General features: G+C 40.0%; 1 protein-coding gene and 1 long non-coding RNA gene across 3 annotated transcripts in view; both read left to right on the top strand.

Moving 5' to 3' along the window:
- LOC116669884 (uncharacterized) overlaps positions 1 to 11,361 on the top strand; it is a 20,725-nt gene extending 9,364 nt beyond the window's left edge. Inside the window, exons 2-3 of the long non-coding RNA XR_004326901.1 lie at positions 2,068 to 2,074; positions 11,352 to 11,361. This is a non-coding gene — a long non-coding RNA (uncharacterized LOC116669884). The remainder of the gene's footprint in view (positions 1 to 2,067; positions 2,075 to 11,351) is intronic.
- Positions 1 to 19,453, top strand: part of alk (ALK receptor tyrosine kinase) — a 397,773-nt gene that overhangs the window by 158,402 nt on the left and 219,918 nt on the right. The gene's annotated exons all lie outside the window — the stretch shown is intronic.

The raw sequence follows: 19,453 nt of genomic DNA, 5'->3' as shown, positions 1-19,453 counted from the left end.
GAAACCTTTTGACACATTTCAGGCTTCAAACATAAAGATATAAAAATTAATTTTTGTGAGAATCACCAACAAGTGGGACACAATTGTGAAGTGGAACAATCTATGGATATTTTAAATTTTTTAGCAAATAAAAAACTGAAAAGTGGTGCGTGCAAAATATTTGGCCCCTTGCGTTTTACTTGTAGAGCCACCTTTTGCTGCGATTCCAGCTGCAAGTCGCTTGGGGTATGTCTCTACAGTTTTGCACATCGAGAGACTGAAATTTGCCCATTCTTCTTGCAAAACAGCTTGAGCTCAGTGAGGTTGGATGGAGAGCGTTTGTGTACAGCAGTTTTCAGTTCTTCCACAGATTCTCGACTGGATTCAGGTCTGGATTTGACTTGGCCATTCTAACACCTGGATACATTTAATTGTGAACCATTCCTTTGTAGATCTTGTGTATGTTTGGGATCATTGTCTTGTTGGAAGATAAATCTCGTCCCAGTTTCAGGTCTTTTGCAGACTCCAACAGGTTTCATCCAGATGGTCCTTTATTTGGCTGCATCCATCTTCCCCTCAATTTAACCATCTTCCCTGTCCCTGCTGAAGAAAAGCAGGCCCAAACCATGATGCTGCCACCACCATGTTTGACAGTGGGGATGGTGTGTTGAGGGTGAGAGCTTGTGTGCTTTTACGCCAAACAATCATTTTGCATTGTGGCAAAAAAAAGTTCGATTTGGTGTCATCTGAACGAGTACCTCTTTCCACATGTTTGGTGTGTCCCAGGTGGCTTGTGGCAAACTTTAGACAAGACTTTTTGGATATCTTTGAGAAATGGCTCTCTTCTTGCCACTCTTCATGAAGGCCAGATTTGTGCAGTGTACGAAGATTGTGTTCCTATGGACAGACTCTCCACCTCAGCTGTAGTTCTCTGCAGTTCATCCAGAGTGATCATGGGCCTCTTGGCTACATTTGATCTCTTCTCCTTGTTGAGCTGAAAGTTTACAGGGACGGCCAGGTCTTGGTAGATTTGCAGTGGTCTGATACTCCTTCCATTTCAAAATGATCGCTTGCACAGTGCTCCTTGGGATGTTTAAAGTTGGGAAATGTTTTGTCCAAATCCGGCTTTAAACTTCTCCACAACAGTATTACAGACCTGCCTGGTGTGTTCCTTGGTCTTCATGATGCTCTCTGAGCTTTCAACAGAACCCTGAGACTATCACAGAGCAGGTGCATTTATACAGAGACTTGATCACACACAGGTGGATTCTATTTATCACCATCAGTCATTTAGAACATTAGATCATTCAGAGATCCTCGTGAACTTCTGGAGGGAGTTTGCTGCACTGAAAGTAAAGGGGCGAATAATTTTGCACGCACCACTTTCAGTTTTTTATTTGCTAAAAAAGTTTAAATATCCAATAATTTTGTTCCACTTCACAATTGTGTCCCATTGTTGGTGATTCTTCCACAAAATAAAATTTTTATATCTTTATGTTTGAAGCCTGAAATGTGTCAAAGGTTGAAAAGTTCAAGGGGGCCGAATACTTTCGCAAGGCACTGTATGAAAATAGTAACTAGGGCTGTAAGATACACCAAACCCAGGGCTCAGCAAACGTAATACAACCGTAATACAACTTTTTTTGCCAAATGGCACTGCTTTGTCATTGATTACTTCCCAGTCACAGTTATACAACAGTACCTATTTTGATAGTGATTGATTTCAATATCAATCGATCCAACACCAAAGATTCTTTTGTAACTTAAAAAATGTTTCCAAAATCGTTTAGTGGTTCATTAACTCATTGGAATGAGACCGAAGAATAATGGTAATGGTAACAGTAACGGACAATTCTGCTCCCAAACTGTAGGGGGAACGAAGAGGAAAAGTGCTTGGTGGCCTACAGTAAAGGTGTGGTTGACAAGTAGCTAATGCTAATGTAAATTTGGGTGGTGAAACAAGATTACAAAACCGTTCAACAGGTCAGTTATTTTTAGTATGATTGTTTTGACCACGCTTAACAACTCTGAGCTAACCCACAAATTCATCAGTAATGTTAACTGATAGATAGAAGACTAATCTAATAGTAATTTAGTAGCTAGTACACCCCTGTCTTCTGCCTCAGTCTCCTGGTGCTGCAAGGCTTCAGTCGGATAAGAGCTGAAACAACGCCTCAGGGACACATCCACAGTCTTTCCCAAATTACCAGAAAAAAGGGATAAGGCACCAAAGGACCAATACTAATAGTAATTTAAAGATATGGTAGCATTGGATTTGGACGGGAAGTATAAAGTTGGAAGGGATATGTTGCAATTCTACCTTCTCACTCTGCAACACAGGTCCTGAGCTGAGTGGCGCGTTTTCGGTTTTATTTGCATATGTTACAGCCTAATGGTAACAAGGTTAAGTCATAGAAAAGAAATTGATATGATTAGATGCGTCTTTCTCTGTGAAAAAACAATACAATTCTTCAGTTTTAGTGCGATGCTGTATTTTGTCTGAAAGTCAAAGGTTGACTATAAGTTTATTGGCACATTGCTAGTTTCACATACATCTACTCATTAATTTTTGGTACATCATTGTATTAGAGCAAATCTGTTATTTGTTATTGTTGGGTGATTCTAGAGTAGACAAATTTCAAGTTCAGTGCTTTGTTTGCCTTTATGGTATTTTTAAATTGTGCTGAAACACACATTTTAAACCTACAGTTTACTTTAATGTAGGTATAATTATTTAACACAAATCCTAGAATGGTAGTTGTAATTTTACGATATACACATGATTAAAATGTAAAGTAAACTCTTCTTATGACTCTGGTCACACGTTAAAGTATTTAATTTAAAACTTTTTGAAAACTTTTTATTTGTAGAGTATAGTTTTTTTTAGATGTTCATTCCAGATATACGCTTCCTTCAAAGCTGCAAAGAGTTGTGAAGCTACGGTTTAAATGCAAAGAATGTAATCTATACAGCCAGTGTTTGCCTTGACATTAAAACAAATGTCGGATAAAGCTTCTGTAAGCCAAATCCCCCTCTACATTTTGTCTTTTTTCCTGAATCCTATAATAATCAGCCAGCTAAGAAAATCCAGATGACTCCCTGAGATGACAGACAGCCCCGGGGCCACTCTATTACAAACAAACAAATCAACAGCTTCAGCAAACAGCTTCTTACTGGATATCTCCTCCTGTCAGGCAGCTACGAGCTCAACTCATGCTACTCTATTCTGCAGGTGGGAGAAAGAAATCAATGTGGTAATCATATTCACACTTTCTTTGGCAGGAGACATTGGAGGCAGACACGGAATTGAGGTGACCCGCTCTGTGCAGAAAGGACACAGGAGAAGCCAAATAATTCACATAGTTTTTTTCTCTGTTTTTTCACAGCGTCCTGATTTTAATCTCTCTAGATTGTACTCGACAGAGGTGACTCATTTCAAACAACTCAATTAGTGTACAGAAGAAGCATTTGGCACCGAGATAGTTGTTGCACGGTTTGATTGAGTGGATGTATATTCTTTGAGCTTCACATCCCTCAGAAGTTGCTGTGCGTGTCACCACTGTTAGCCATCCACTATAGAACAACCTTCACGGGGCCCTTTCACAAACGAAAGAGCTGATGTGTCAAACCAATCCATGATGACTGCTATGATGCTTCTTGATCTAAAGTTAAGCATTGTTTTATGCAATTATCTTGCCAAGGGCACTGTGCTTCATGTTTTTCTATACTTTACCCAGAGCGTTAATGTGGCTAACCGCCCACATATCAGTGAAGGGAGGAGCGGGGTGCACAGTGTGCTGCAGTCACATGCTATTGATGGCCAGAGACATCATGATAATGACTGACAATGATTGCATTAAGCCACATTTTATTTCATACTTGGTAAAACAACAGGTCCCTTAATCACAGGCAAGGGTAATGGGATCTAGTGTATAAAGAAAAGTTTATATTGTAGACAAAACACAATGGTAAGGTGGGAAACTTAGTTCTAGAAATTGTATGCGCATATATTAGTCTTTACACTATAAAGGGAATTAATATCCATTAGTGGGCACCACTATATGCCAGTTAGTTAGTTGGGGATAGTTACTTTATGGCTTGGGTTGTGGTGATTGTGATGGTTGACCGGATCAGGATGGGAGAGCCTCCAATGTGATGCCACGCCCCCACACCTGTCAGACACACGTTAATCGTAGTGGACAGGAAATTGACAACTTTGTCAGTCTTAAACTAGAAAAGACACTTGCGTCGGGCTTTGCACTATATAATCTACATAAGAATGTAGTTTAAATGTACGTCACCAACAATATCACGTCCATCCCGACATTTACTGTAAACATCTTCAATTGCCAATCTAGGGGACGTGCCCTAACCCCATTATGGCTGGGTGCTTAACCTATAATACATGTCATAATTTAGTTGATTTAATATTGTGTATTAAAAATACTAATCTGTACAGTAACTGTGACTAATGTCAAATAGCTGTAGTGGAGTAAAATGCCAAACCTGCTAATTTAGTTAAAGGTATGGTTTGCTTTTTTTTTTTTTTTTTTTAAATGGGGTTGTATGAGATACCTATAAAGTAAATGGAAAAGGGTAGGAAACAACAAAGCCTACGAACTAAGATTTTAGGTGGCTAAAATATGTTAGTGGCTGGGCCCATCCAATCAGTACATTGCTTAGATTCGTCCTAGTACTCTGCCGCTTCTCCAAACTGGCGGCGTGCTGACTGTCATCTACTGTAGGTAATACACTGATTATGGATAAGCACCTGCACTTAAAAAGATCCAAACTATGGGGTGCCTGGTACCTCACTTGGTTGTGCGAGCACGTATGTTCTAAGGCTCAGTCCTTACAAGCAGCCCGGGTAAGATTCTGACCTGTGGCCTTTTATGCCATGCAATCCCCCTCTCTCCTACTTTTGTCTTACCCATTAAAATAATCCACACAAATAAATCCTCCGAACTACCCCTTTAAGTACAGTACTTGAGTAGATGAATTTGTTACATTCCACTACTGTACATACAGCATTGATATGTCAATAGAAAGCACTGGTAAGCCGCTGATTTGGTGACTGTACTTGATCTAGGTCACGCTAACTACCAGCATCTCTGGATAAAAGAAAACACTGTCAGTTACAAGTATCAAAGTTGATTATCCTACAGCGGACGAGTTAGATACTGTAGAAAACAGCTCTAGCACTTCCACACAGGACAGCCATAAGTATTCATCCTTATTACACCCTTTTAAATTGCAAATGCCAGTGAATGTGTGGAGACAGTGGCTTGCCCAGCCATCATTCAAAACATGCCAACTGTACTGTGGCTAACTGAGGGCTTAACATGATTATGCACATATATTCCTTTGTTCTCCACATGCCAACTTCAATCATGAACATTTTCTTTTTTTTTTTTTGCACATATACATGCATGACTTAACCAGGGTCTGCAGGGTTCACCAAGTCAAATTTAAGACTTTTAACACCATTATGAATGAAATTTAAGACCTAACCTGTCTATGACAACATTAAAAAAAAACATAGCCGTGAGCGGCAATCAAGGGTTCTTTCTCAATAGTGACTAGGGCTGCACAATTAATCAATTTGAACACGATCACGAATTTGACTTCCACGATCAAATTTGCGTGATCGAGAGATTTGTTTTGTTAAGCGTCATTGCTAAGTTTTTTTTGCATAGGCATCTACCGCTTTGTAAACCACTGTCTGTCATGTGCCAGCAGTGTGTCCTGCATCGCGCAGCTTAGTTTCTAGATGTAGACAGTCACAGAGGACACAGTAACGGGAAAAAAATTCAACAGATAGCAGTCGCTTATACGTCGGCCTCGAGGTTTACCAGTTTACCAGTAAATGCAAATTTTGTCCCGTCTGTGTTGTTTTTCAGACAACAGCATTGACCAGTGCTAGTCGGAGCTGGTTAGCGTCTGTTAGCTGTTAGCTCTCTAGGACGACCAATGCTAATGTCCTCGCATCCGCTGCAATGGTTATATGGATATGGTTTAATTGTTTTTACATTACCCATTTCTCTGTAAAGCCGTGCTTGTGTTTGGATCTCTCCTCTACTCTCTCCGTTTACTCTACGCGCAGCCCGCCACACAGCGCGGTCCACACTTCTGATATTTGTCTACAGTTTTAATTGTTATAACACAGCTGTATATTGTTAAGTATGAGGGGCAAACCTGTATTTGTACCAGTGTTTCCGGGGTAACTGCTATCGCGGCCGCCACGGCGAAGAACGCAGAAGAAGTTATCGAGCCGACAACAATCCCCAGAGCGCGGGGATGTAGTGGGTGTTCTCCATGCCTTTGCGGCGACAAATTGTAGTTTATATCCCTCTTAAAAATAGGCAATGGAGCACTGTAGTGGTTATAGCCTATCAATAACTATGTAACTACATGGAAACAGGCTAAATAAGCATGGGGCTTGCACAGTAATAACATTGCTGGCAGTTGTAGCTCGCGCTGGAGCAGCTGCCTTCGTCTGTGCACCTCTCTGTGGAAGGCAGAGTTTTTGTCTGTATGCTCGGGATTGAATAAATAAGGACAACCATCAAACTCAAAAGGCTCTCCGGGTGTTGTATATCTGCTATACTCTCCTAGTTACGGTACTCAAGCTTCTTCCATTCTCCGTGAACAACTTCGCTCTTCACTTCACACACAAGATCTGCACACTGTTAGCTACCTGTTCCTTTTTCCTGCTACAACTGAATCCCAGAGACAGCGCGAGGCACACAGCTAGCCTTCAGTGATGCAGCTACTCCGTGTTGCCTTCACTGATTTGGGTCTGTACTCAATACTAGTCAAAATATTATAGTGTTTTTGTCACATTAAAGGACATAATGCTATAGACAGCCAAAATTGTGATCGTAATAGCGGGAAGGATCACATATTAAGCAAAACACAATTTTTTTCAAATGTATCACTGTCTAGGGGACTTTGAGGTTATCTAACCTTTGAAAAGATGTATGGGGGTCATGAGGAAAATATTCGAAAATACTACGGGTTTCACTGATGCACAAGCTTAAAGTGCCCATATTACAAAAAAAATGGGATTTGGGTGTTATTTTGTGTTCTGGTGCGTCTACACAAATTGAAAAAAAAAAAAACCCTCCATGCTGTTTGAGTGAGATACGGTTCTTAATGACCCAGTCTCTGGGTGAGCTGTTCAAAATCTGCACGGCTTTCTACAAAACTAGCGAGATGAGGTGGCTAACCGTAGCACATGCTAGCTCGATCTCAATGGCAAAACACTGCACAACCACAGGTTAACACATAAATACAAAAGAACTACTTCCATGTCCTGCTCTGCGGGTATTCCACAAGTGTCCCTTGTTTAGAAGAAGTCTCCCAGCTAATCCTGCCTTGTATTGACCAAAGTTGGAAAAAGAGTTATCTAGCTGATGGGATCTTACCTAGCTACTGCGTATGGGCAACTCACAACAAAGATAGTATAGAAGGGTGATGTCTCCCTCTGTAGCTAAAACAAGTGAGATGTCTCCCTCTGTAGCTAAAACAAGTGAGATGTCTCTCTCTGTAGCTAAAACAGAGACCTAAACACACAGCGTGGAAGAGGATCTGCAGCAATGTGCAGTACAACAAAAATATGCTGTTTATGAAATGAAAACATGTAAACCTATTCTGGTACAACCTCAAAATACAATTATGAACCTAAAATGAGCATAATATGGGCGCTTTAATGCTAATCGGTGAATATCCGCGTAGCACTCATACTGATCTCTTTTAGCGACATTCTTGCTAATCAAAAGTTGTTTACACAGTTAGTACTTTGTTTAGCATTTAGCAGTGGCTTCTCTCATTTGCCGGCCTCTGTGATCAGGCGTCAAATGTTAAGCTGTCATGTCTGCCTATGTCTGCAGGCTGACCAAAGTAACGTGAACTCCTGTCCCCTCGCAATAGCCAGAAAGCCAGGGAGGGGGAGTGACTGTCCAAAAGAAGCACAGCCAATCAGATGTCAGCTACACGGAAAGGGGTGGCAAACTCTTTGTAATTAATGTCAAGGATGAAAATTCACTTGTGCTGATTAACGTGGCTCAGGGGGCAAACTTACTGCTACCAGAAAATAAACAGCAGGGCGCAGATTCAGATATTATAGTTTGTTAGTGGGTTAGTTAAAATCGCTTTGCGATGGGAAAACCAAATCGCAGTTCATTCCTTCAATCGTGATAAGCAAATCGGCACAAGCCTAACAAACAGACACACACATTTACACACTATTACAACTTAAACTAGATACACAAGTAAGATATCTATTTCTCAGTCCATTCACCACCAACTCCTTTCTCTTACACATCAAATTTTTACTTTTCCATTTCATTCAGCACTCCACCTATCAGGTCTCAGACTTGGGGCTCATGATATGAAAACAATTTAAGGAAATAAATAGACCTTCTGTCTCCTCCATTTCACCATCACCTCAGGAGATAAGATGACAGAAACGGTTCATCTTCCAAGGTATGAAAATGAATGATGCCAGAGGATAGGAAGATGTTGCAGACTAGGCTTAGTAAACTATATTCAGCTCTTTACTTGAGAAAACTTTATGAAAAGTAATATTCCAATAGCACTTAAGCAAAACAGTAATGCTGCTTCTTGGTATTTTTATTATCTTAAAGTTATCAAAGTGATGCTTTAGTTCCTGTTTAGGTGTCTGCATTGACATTTTTAGTGGAAAGCTTGAAGGACACACAGTGGTACTTCATACTGCACAGCACTAAAAAAGCCACGACAAAACTGACAAAAGCACTCAAAAGTAATGGTAATGCATTCTTTATGAAGTTCAACATGAGCAAGCAATTTTAAAGTATGAGAAGATTGAGAAAGTTTGTTGTAAATGAAATTCCCTGTAATGGGGGGGGGGAAAGTCATACCTTCGTTCTTACCTTCCTCCCACCCTGGGGGCTTCCTGTCTTCTTTTCGCTTTTCCGTTCGTCCCTCAAGCAGGTCCCGGCAGCCACTATGCTCCATGTGAACTCTGGGATACCCTCCAGGTGCTGGTCGCATGCTCTGCTATTGCCAGGGCATTGGTTATCTGGTTAATAAATACAATACATTCCATTTAGAAATGTATATGGCCCTGAAATATGTACATAAAAAATGTCATCAATTGTTTTGATAAAACAAATAATTCAAAACAAGTTTGGCAGAGGCACATATATTTCAACAGGGGCTATCATAATGGTAAATTGTTTAGTCTGATTAGTAAATTCAACTTAATTACATATATTGCCAGGGGGAAATATATTTAACAGAATAAACATAATGTTGCAGCGGCAGTATCTTTGATCAATTTTGATTGAAGGTCCACAGTTTCAACAAACAAGATACTGACTCTTAAATACAAGCTAAACAGACTTTTAAAACTGTTCATAAAACAATATAAAGCTTCATTTGACCAAAACTTTAAAAGATCAGTCAGAAGAGCTAACAAACAGGCTCCGGGAGGAAGAACCTTGTCAGTTGGTTATTTTGTATTTCAGATATAATGGCCTTAGACTTTTTGGTTGCAATCATCATTTGTGTCAGAACATGAAGCAAAAAGCTTTAATGCAGCACAACTCTCGGTGCATAGTGCAGACTGTTTCACTGGCAGGAGTGGAGGGGGTTATACAAATGCCGTGTCCATTTAACATGCTGCTGTCAAGACTAGGGCTGGGTGTAATAAAAGTCTGCTCCTAAAATCTGCTCAGGGACTAAATAAAGGGTCAGCTTCCTCCCTAAACCTCTCCAGTCTCTATCTTTGCCTCATCTGTCCGTCCCTCCCTGTGGACAGACCTCATGGAGACTTATCCTGTGGTTCGGTAAATCGCTGTTTGAGGAGGCTGGTCACTTCAAATGACTTCACACTAGACTCGGGGGAGGGGACCTAAAGTTTTGATAATCATTTTTCTATACCTAGTTACCAGTTTCTTAATAATTTTGCTTTTTACATTAAAGTGGTCAGAACCAGGGCTGGGTTTAACAGGGAGTTTGACTCGATTACACATGTAACTGATATTTCATTAATGATCACAAGTTATGAACATGCAAACACATTTGTCTAATAGTGCTAACTGCATTAGGCTGATATTAAAAACCTACCACAATTAACAAATAAATGAACAAAAAAGCTATTCGTGCACCTGAAAGGTGACAAAGTGACGCAAACAAAGAATGACTACAGCTAATCATTACAGGTAGGCTGCACAATTAATCGTTGTAAAACGCAATTTTAATTTTTAAATAACTTTTTGTTTTTTTATGACTTTGATTCTCATTTCATTTACAAGCCGGCTGCATCAAAAACGCAATGCTTTTTCTGTGAGTTTAAACTCAATACACTGTTATAAATAGGTTTAAAGCGCTGCAATGCTCTCCCTTCTCTTCATTGAAGCCTCTAGTTTACAAGGCGTGTAGTGATAAGCAATGTGCTATAGATGCCAAAAAAATCTGTTTGGTAATGCCAATTTGTTTGTTTTGTCATGGTTCATGTGTGCAATAAAACATTACACTTCGTGAAAAAAAATTGTGGCAGAGAATCGTGATATTAATTCTAAGCTAAAAAAATCGTGATTCATATTTTTCCCAAATCGTAAAGGCCTAGTTACAGGACATAAAGAAAATTATGTGAAATCATCCATGCAAAGAACAAACTGACCAATGAAATGAGCAACTGTGTTTGGAGGCACATTATCATACTAAGGTAGACAAGATTACCAGGCCAAAATCCTGAGATCAATACAGTAGCTTTACACTATATTGTTACGCAGTGCTACAACTACAGTCTAGGTAGGCACCACAACTTGGAAAAGCCACAGTTTGTACTTTTCAGCAATTGTTAAATAGTTACACAGGCTGAGATCTTGGAGACTTTCCCTATTGTCTTGTCTCTAAGAAATCAGAAGCAATTTCAGTATTGATTTTACAGCAAGAGCACTCACTTCTTGGTTTGTAAAAAAAGTTTTGGTTTTAGCTTGTATAACCCTAATACCACACTTCTACAGCTAAGCCTGACTTATTCAGGTAACAGTGCTGCTGTTCTTCAGATAAAATACTTTTAATAGACCACAGAGCGCAGTACCAGTGCAAACAAGGCTGCTGCTGTGATTTATGTTTAGGTTTTAGTATACATTAATAAACTATGTAACAACAGATCTTCTCAGATGGTACAAGTCTGCAGAAGACATGGCTTGGGCTGGCAATCTAATATATCTAGATCTTAGAAGGTATGATATGCAGTGCTTCCTTAAGAAACAATGTATCAACAAGTATAAAAGTAACCCCTCTCAATTTGAACACATCTTGATTGCCCCTGGCTGTGGTATGGGTCATACATCCCCCCCCCCCCTCGTCCATGTTAGCAGATGGGAGATCGCCGAACATTAAATCTAAGTAATTGTCAAAACAATTTTCCCAAAAGTGAAATTTCATGATTGACAGCGTGATTGACTTTGTCTGGATCAACAGAACCACCATTTCTAGGATAAAGCATAGCACGTTGTCCCATGTTTTTTACAAGCAAATGGTTTGATCTGTGGAGACTACTTCATCTATAAACCATTTGACAGTGCCTCTGAAAGTGCGAGGAACCTATTGTTTGTAAGGATTATTTTTACAATCCTTTTGAGGGGGGTCAGAATGCACGAGAACTCAAAAAAATTTGCACACATCAGACCTGATGAAATTGCAAAGTTCTGTAGTTATTGGGTGAGTGCCGCCAGGGGGCTCCATAGTGTGGATGCCTTAACTGGACATAGTTGCTCCGATATCCACCAGATTCATGACAAAAAGATATTGAAAAATGTTGACAGTGAAAAACGGTCAAGATATAGAGGACCGACTTCTTCTTTGAGACCTGAAAGATCAGTCAGACTGCCTTTTCGTCACATACCTGAGAATAAAAAAACTATAAAAGGTATATAAAAGTTGAAGCTAACTCTGCTGGCTGTAGGGGAGATAACATTAACTTTAGCTGTCTCCATGAAGCTCCCAGCTAAGCGCTATAAACTCAGGACCTGTTAGGAAACAAGAACGTGCTAAATAATGATAAAGTTTTTTGGCTCGGTGGATGCCAATTTTAAAGATCACGTTAAAGGGGTGATAGAATGCAAAACCGAGTTTACCTAGTCATATTTAAATAACGAAAGGTGAGTAAAATGGGATTACAGAGAACCGCAAAGTTCCATTGACACCTCTTTCCTATGCAAATCTCACATTTGAAACTTCCACTGAAAATGGCCAAATCCCAACAAAGCTAATAGCCGACAGCGACTTGGTGGCAGTACCTTAACCGGCTCAAGTCTGTGCGTTTTCAGGCCCCAAAATTTAAATACAGACCACGGTCTGAGATCAGCTGGTGTTCTGAATATAGGTCGTGCAGATCTCACACACTAGTTTAGCTGCGAGCTGTGCATTTCCACGGGAATTACAAAGAAGAAAATTGGGAAGATTTTCAAGGATACTGAAAATGAACCACGGTCGTAAATGCAGTGTTCCAGGTTGTATAGGGAATGCTGACACTTTTCACTGCGGATGCCGGTTGTGGTGCTTAGGTAAGCGCGGTAGTTGTGGTTCAGTTACCCCAGATAAGATGTGCGTTGGGTACAGAACACCAGAGCTGTCAGTCGTTGGAGCTCGTCGGGTCTGCGTAGTTGGTGGCCTAGTTACCGGATAACTGCGAGTGTGGCAGGCATGTCCCTGATATAATAAATTAAGTTATGCGACATTGCAATGTAATACACTTAACCAGTAGTGTAGTGGCAATTGGAGGAGTTGGACTTTTACCGTGGGCCAGTAGTGTTTTGAGGCGGACGAGGGCGGTCAAAGTGTGCAGCTTTGCTCAACCCATACGGCGGGCTGCAGGAGCGGGTATCATTAGAGTCATCACTGTCTGTAAACGTACCGTGCCACGGGGCAGCCACAGGGCAAGCCGCACCGTTCGGAAGTCTTAGGTAACGTTAAAGGGACAGTGTGTGAGTCTGTCAGACTAAAAGGAAAATAAGGAATGGTTGCTGTGCTTTGTTGTTCAGAATTGTTCAACGTGTAGCGACTCTGCCTGTGTCCTGTATTTTTCCTTTATTTCCTGTATGCGTGAAGTTTTCGGGCATGGTCAAGGAGCCTTTGGGCTCTTTGTCCCTATATCAACACACAAGTCTCAACTGACGCAGACAAACAGCTTTGAACAGTCTTTTTACAAACAGTAAAGCGATACTCACAACATATTCCACCTTGTTCTAAACAGTATTTTAAACAAAATTAAATATTACATTATGAAGTGCTGACTTTAATAGAGTGGCATGGTATAGGAGCGCTGGCTGTAATGCGAGGGAAAAAAAACTGTAAATGGCAGAAAAAACTGTATCTACACAGAAAGCAAACTGTACTCAAGCTAAAGGCAATAAGGTATAGCAAATCTGTCCACTGCTCAGAAAAGGTATATATGGTCTTACTGCAGTCTGCCTCTATTCGTATATCTTTTTGTGAGTGCATAGTGTTGTGGAGTGTTGACTCTTTTTAGCACCTTGACTTAATAGGTGCAGTCAAGATGTAATCCAACAGTTTTTTTTGTTGCAAAATCTCCTCAGGGCCCGCTAGCTGCCAGTTATATGTGTACACTAAAAATAATCCCATTCATACACAGCCCTGGCCCGTAAATTGCAAACAAACAATTGGCTCAGAAACAAGCCACACCACACTATTCCACATTAAGCTTGTGCACAGACAGGGGAAATGCATGGATGTACAGAAATGCCAACATGCTTACCCACAGTGCATGTCAAGAAGGAAAGATTGCAGAGAACAGGAAAGGAGAAGGTTAGAAGGAACAAACATAAAAAAGATGGGCTATGATAAGGCAGGACGACAGCCTTGTTCGTTGCGCTTTCCAAACGGTGGCGAGAACTCCAAGAGTTGAAAGGCATGAAGTCAACTCTTCATCACTCGTATTTGTGTACAATTGTTGCAAAGGGTCTTATAGCCATGAAGACCAAAAGCAAGTTTGCTAGCACAATATGATTATTTTGATTGATGCTAATTCAAAATGCTATGCTAGGTAACATTACCTCTGCATTTTTTTTTAACTAATCTCCCTAATTGTGGATGCTGTTTTGTGTACTTTGTGTGAAAACAAATGCAGTCATCTGTGTGAACAGTTCAAAGTTTTTTCAATGTTTTAATCTACTACATTGTATTTTTCAACATCCCAAGCCCTTTCAAATATCCATTAACACAGTACTCCTTAATTTCCTTAATATTGTTACGACATATACTTAAAAATTTCGTGACTTGGAACAAAATTTGTTATACGTGAATTGAGAGTAGAAATAAAACGTTCAGCAAAAAGGAGCTTTACCTAATGAGGTGGATCAAGGCTGCATTAGGCTGCCCTCAATGACATGGCGGTCCACTTGAGGAGGCAACTGCCTTTAGAGGAATCATAGTGGCAGTCGTTCACAGCCACTTAGTGCAGTAAGGGGTAATCGTTTTCCATGCTTATACAACTTTTCATTTGGCAAAAAACATTGATTCTTGTGTAGCTCACTTGCCACTGAGGACCGCTTGAGGGCTGATGAGAGTGGAGAAATAAATAGTTCAAGGTGCAGTAAAAAGCTCATTCCTGTCCTTCAATAAAGTCATGAAGCATGGGTGGAATAGCAGGATGATCAATACAGACTTTGGCTTTACTCAGGACAGAAACAGTGTTTGTTTGACCCCTCGACCTACTCTTACTGAACTTTGATTAAAAAATATATTTGTCATCCATCAGAAAAAAAACAGGACAAATGCATTCCTCGAAAGTAAAAGGATGCAGTTTAGTTGTATGGTAAAGTCATTTGTAGGAGACAGGTTTAAACATAGACATACATTTTAGAGCGGTCCTACATGTTTTTCCACACTCGGATCATACCAATATTCATGCATGCAGAAACCCACTATGGCACATGAGAATATACGCTTCTGTCTGCTGCCAAATGGGCATGAGAGATATGATTCAACTGATCTGGGTCTGTCAACCAGTTTCGGCCACCTTATGCATGTGCAAAGGACAAGAACTGATGACTTGCCAAGTTACCAAGGACACGGCTTTTATGACCCATTCATTCACAATCCTCAGCTTTAATTTCTTCAGTAGCCTCTTAATATGTAATCATTCTTTTTTTGACATTGCTGAGTACACATTGCACATTTTAATCAAAGCAACCTGAAAATGTTTTAGAGAAATAAAAGGTACTATATGGTAAAAAGGTTATCCTTAGTTGCCCCTAATTTTAAGGTTTGGCAGAGCAGTGTTAATGTGTAGCAGGCCATGACAATCATTCACATTTCAAAGCACACGTTTATATTTGTGATTTGAGTCCGAGGCCCCAGGGAGTTACTGGAAACACGTATGGGAAATCGAACCCTGCAGGTGCTCAATGTAAAATCTGAACCTCTGAGAGACCCCCGAATGTAGTAGGTGCCCATGAAAATAAAACTAACCCCCCTTATTGGCATGAAGGAAACCTCTCGCATACCCCAACCCACACAGTCTCATATACATAGCTAAATATTATGAATGTCACATTGTACTTCAGCTGTTGTATGGACTAGCTGCGCCTATATACAGAAGGTATATTTGTTTAACCGGTAAATTGTTTCTATAACGTGGGCGGTTTCATCATTTTGTACAATGACAAAAAACCAATTACATGATGATTCAGAGGCCTAACTGTCATGTATTTATAGCAGTATTGTAATAGCTCAGGAATCCTGTCTCAGTATTCTAGAGAAAATATTTTGGTTTGCTGCTGCCATTCCTTTCCTGTGGGTAACTGGACCACAGGCATTACAGCAATGCACGCATGGTTGCATGTAAAATGATACAATGTTGTGACTGTCATCTGAAGAATCCCGCGTCTAAGCATTTATATGTTGCTGCTATAGACATTGTAACAAGGTGTAAAAACAGTACAAGGAAGGGAAGAATGGTCTACCATTGATGTGTCAAAAGGTTGAAAAGTTCAAGGGGGCCGAATACTTTCGCAAGGCACTGTACCCTTAAGCTGAGTAGCCTGAATGCGTAAGAATAAATGAATGAGTACTGAAAATCCCATCTGCAGCCCTTGTGTACTAAATTTGGTGAATATAAATAGATCTTTCAATGGTTTACCATTGCGCATACATGCATGCACACAAAAAGAAACCACACAAAGAGTAAAGGTAGCAGTCGTTGTGGCAGCTGGATGGCATTAGGTTTGTTTGTGGCCATATAGCACAATGACACGGATAAGGTTTTTCACCAGCTACGTTTTGGCCAACTGTGACCATTGTTTTGGCTTAGTCACTATATATCTGCTCTTTGGGAAGAAAGAGCAAGCAGCAACATGGAGCAAATGAAGGCTGCAGCTGGTGGGCACTTGAGCATAGCTGCCCACAAACTTTCAAGTGCATTTTGTAGTGCCTCAGTGACACCTTCTGGGAATACCTTTTTGAGCCCTTTCACAAAGACCTGGGTTAAATTCTTGAATCCACTGCAGGTCATTCTTATTTATTAGAAGCTCCACACAACACTTCTCAAAGTTTCATTTAAAATGAGCCTGAAGAAAGGATGTGACTAGTTGCCTTCACCCCTACTCAGTGAGATTTCAGCCATATCAATGTTCCACTTGCCACGCAGGCAGGAGAGCCATCTAATGCCTTTTTCTACACCCAGAACCCTTTTAATCTGATCAAATAATTATAAATCATTACTTTGGATGAGGCAATTTGTTCTAGTTATCTGTTTTGGACCTGAAACATACAGGCCCTGGCATTTGAAGCAAGACTGTGCTTTGCGGGTGGACCTGCCCTCTGCAATCCTGACATGTTAAATCATAACTCTCGCCAAAATGCAACCTAGGGTGTTTTTCTGAATGTATTTGTGTCAAAATTTTGTTTAAAAGCATAATTAGTATAGAAAGGCCATTTTTAAGATTTACCGTATTTTTGTTTTTGATCATTGGCCTCTTAAATGGGAGTGCTAGGGCCACTTCTAAGATCTAAGATAAGATGCTAAGAAGGCTCGACACAACATGAAACTTTGCTCAAAGTATTACTAGGGTCTCTACACATGAACTCTGGCATTGAGAACGTTGTTTGTGTACGCAGAGTTTTCTAAAAAAAAAAAAGGTTTTGAACGACTTACTTTAGCAGTTGTTTTTCCGGGCAGTATCGTCTCGCCAGTCAAAAAGTGTCAATCTCCAAATGCGGATGAACAGACTCCATAGGAGAAAATGTAATTCTTATATCAGGCTCCTTTTTCAACTACAAGGTCAATATTGCATTTCACCAACGACACAACAACGAATTATTCGTACACTCATATAGAACTAAGCTTTAGGAGCTTTCCATCTTTACTCTCCTCCCTGTTACATTGCATTCAGAGATGGTAGCACCCGGAAACAACAAATGCTAAAGTAAGTATACATCTCCAGCATTGTTGATTTCACTCAAAATGTCCCTGCCAGTTCCAAATCCCATATCATCTCCTTGTGTAACCAGGACATGCTATAAAAAGTGCTGCTAATACCTGGGGAACCAAAGGTGCTTTGAATAATGTCATTGAAGAATGTATCTACAGATATAAACCATTTAATTTAAATGTATAATGAGGCCACTTACTCATTTCCAGAGGGACAATTTGTATCCACTTTACTGTGTGCCTTATATTGTGGTTGCACATTATAACAGTAGGAAGTAAGTCAGTCATTATAAGGAGATTACGAAAAGATAATGGACTCTTAACATACTGCTCACCGTAGCAGTTTGATGTAAAGAAGCACCTATTTGAGACGAAGGGCCCTATTTTAATAATCTAAGCGCACGGCGTGAAGTGCCTGGCGAAGTGCATATAAAATCCACTTTTGCTAGTTTGACGCCGGAAAAAAGGGTTTGAGCGCCCGGCACATGGTTTAAAAGGGTTGTACTTAGTGTCTTAATTATTCATGTGTGTTTAGGGCGTAACATTCAGTAAACCAATCAAAGTGTCATCGCCCATTCCCTTTTAAAGCCAGGCGTGTTTGTACCTTGGCACATTGCTGTTATGCTATATATGGCAGTTGTTCAGGTGTGGTCGGACATCTGTATGTGCTGTTGCATCATACATATCATACATCATAGCCTATTGGGAAGTTACGTAGTGTACTGAACAGTGTGGAGAAAGCATGCAACTACACAAAACATACCGTATTTTCTGGACTATAAGTTACACTATTTTTCATAGTTTGGCTGCTCCTGCAACTTATAGTCAGGTGCAATTTATATATCAAATACTGAGAATATGTTGAATACGCAGTCGAAAACGGTAATTGAGCAGCAGAAAGAAAGTGTTGAGTGAGAAACTTATGAGGGATTGGCGAAAAGGTTACTCTTACTGAAATGAAGAAAACAAAGGAAGTTAATAGTGGGCTGAAGTCCAAAGATGGGTGCCTGAACAACATGCTGCCGGGAGAGACTTGTGTGGTGTGTGTGGTTTCTGTACAGCAGGAGGAGTAAAGATGTCTTCATCAATAATGAGGGAAATCAAACTGTCTTTGTTTTATTGTTTTTCAAGCAGAAACAACACTTCCACATGACATAAAGGTGCAATGTTGAAGAGTTACAAATATAATAGCTCACAAGCGGACAGCTGGTTTCACCACACCACTACAGAGTGCAGCAAAGAAGCTTTTGAAAAACATACAGAATGTCAGCATCCTTTATACACAGAAAGAGGAACACCCAAAAGGTCACTGATAAGTCAGAAAACGTCTAAGTGGGCTTGTGTCTAGGTGTGATAATGTCTCGTTCTCATCTTGGTCCTAGAGTCTGAAAGTACCATCTTCATGCACTTAGGTCAAACCACGATACATGCAGTGGCTGGCAAAACAGGATAACACAAAAATGGTTCCCCGTCTGCTGTTAGTAACCTTTTTCAGTTCAACAATGATCATGTGTTCTTGTTTAAAGTAACCATAATTCACTATTATAACATTTTCCATTACACTTGTCAACAGTGCAATTAAGTCTCCACGCCCTGCTAGTTGTTCTGTGTGGTATTGCATAGTTGAATAACTGTTAATGTATTACGTTAACATACCGGATACCTACCGTATTAAGCCTGTTGTTCTATGTGCTATTGTATAATTGAATAACTTACCTTTCCAGATTAAATGTCTGTTTTTGGTCTTGGATTTTGTAAAATAAATTTCAAAATAAATGCAATTTATAATCCAGTGCCATTTATGTTTTTTTTCCTCTTCATGATTCATGATTTTTTGACTGATGCAATGTATATTCCGAAGCGATTTATAGTCTGGAAAATACGGTATATTGTGTCAGAGGTTTGAATCCACATTGTGATCATGTGCCAGTCAGAGTATAATTTAGTAGATGTAGACAGTCACAGAGTAACGTGAGGAATATTCCACAACAGATAGCAGTCGGTCATACGTTGGTCACAAGGTTT

Source organism: Etheostoma spectabile, chromosome 20 (genome assembly GCF_008692095.1).
Source record: "Etheostoma spectabile isolate EspeVRDwgs_2016 chromosome 20, UIUC_Espe_1.0, whole genome shotgun sequence".
Lineage (NCBI taxonomy): Eukaryota > Metazoa > Chordata > Actinopteri > Perciformes > Percidae > Etheostoma > Etheostoma spectabile.
Note: the sequence above shows the minus strand (reverse complement) of the source record. Positions and strands in the feature narration are given on the sequence as shown.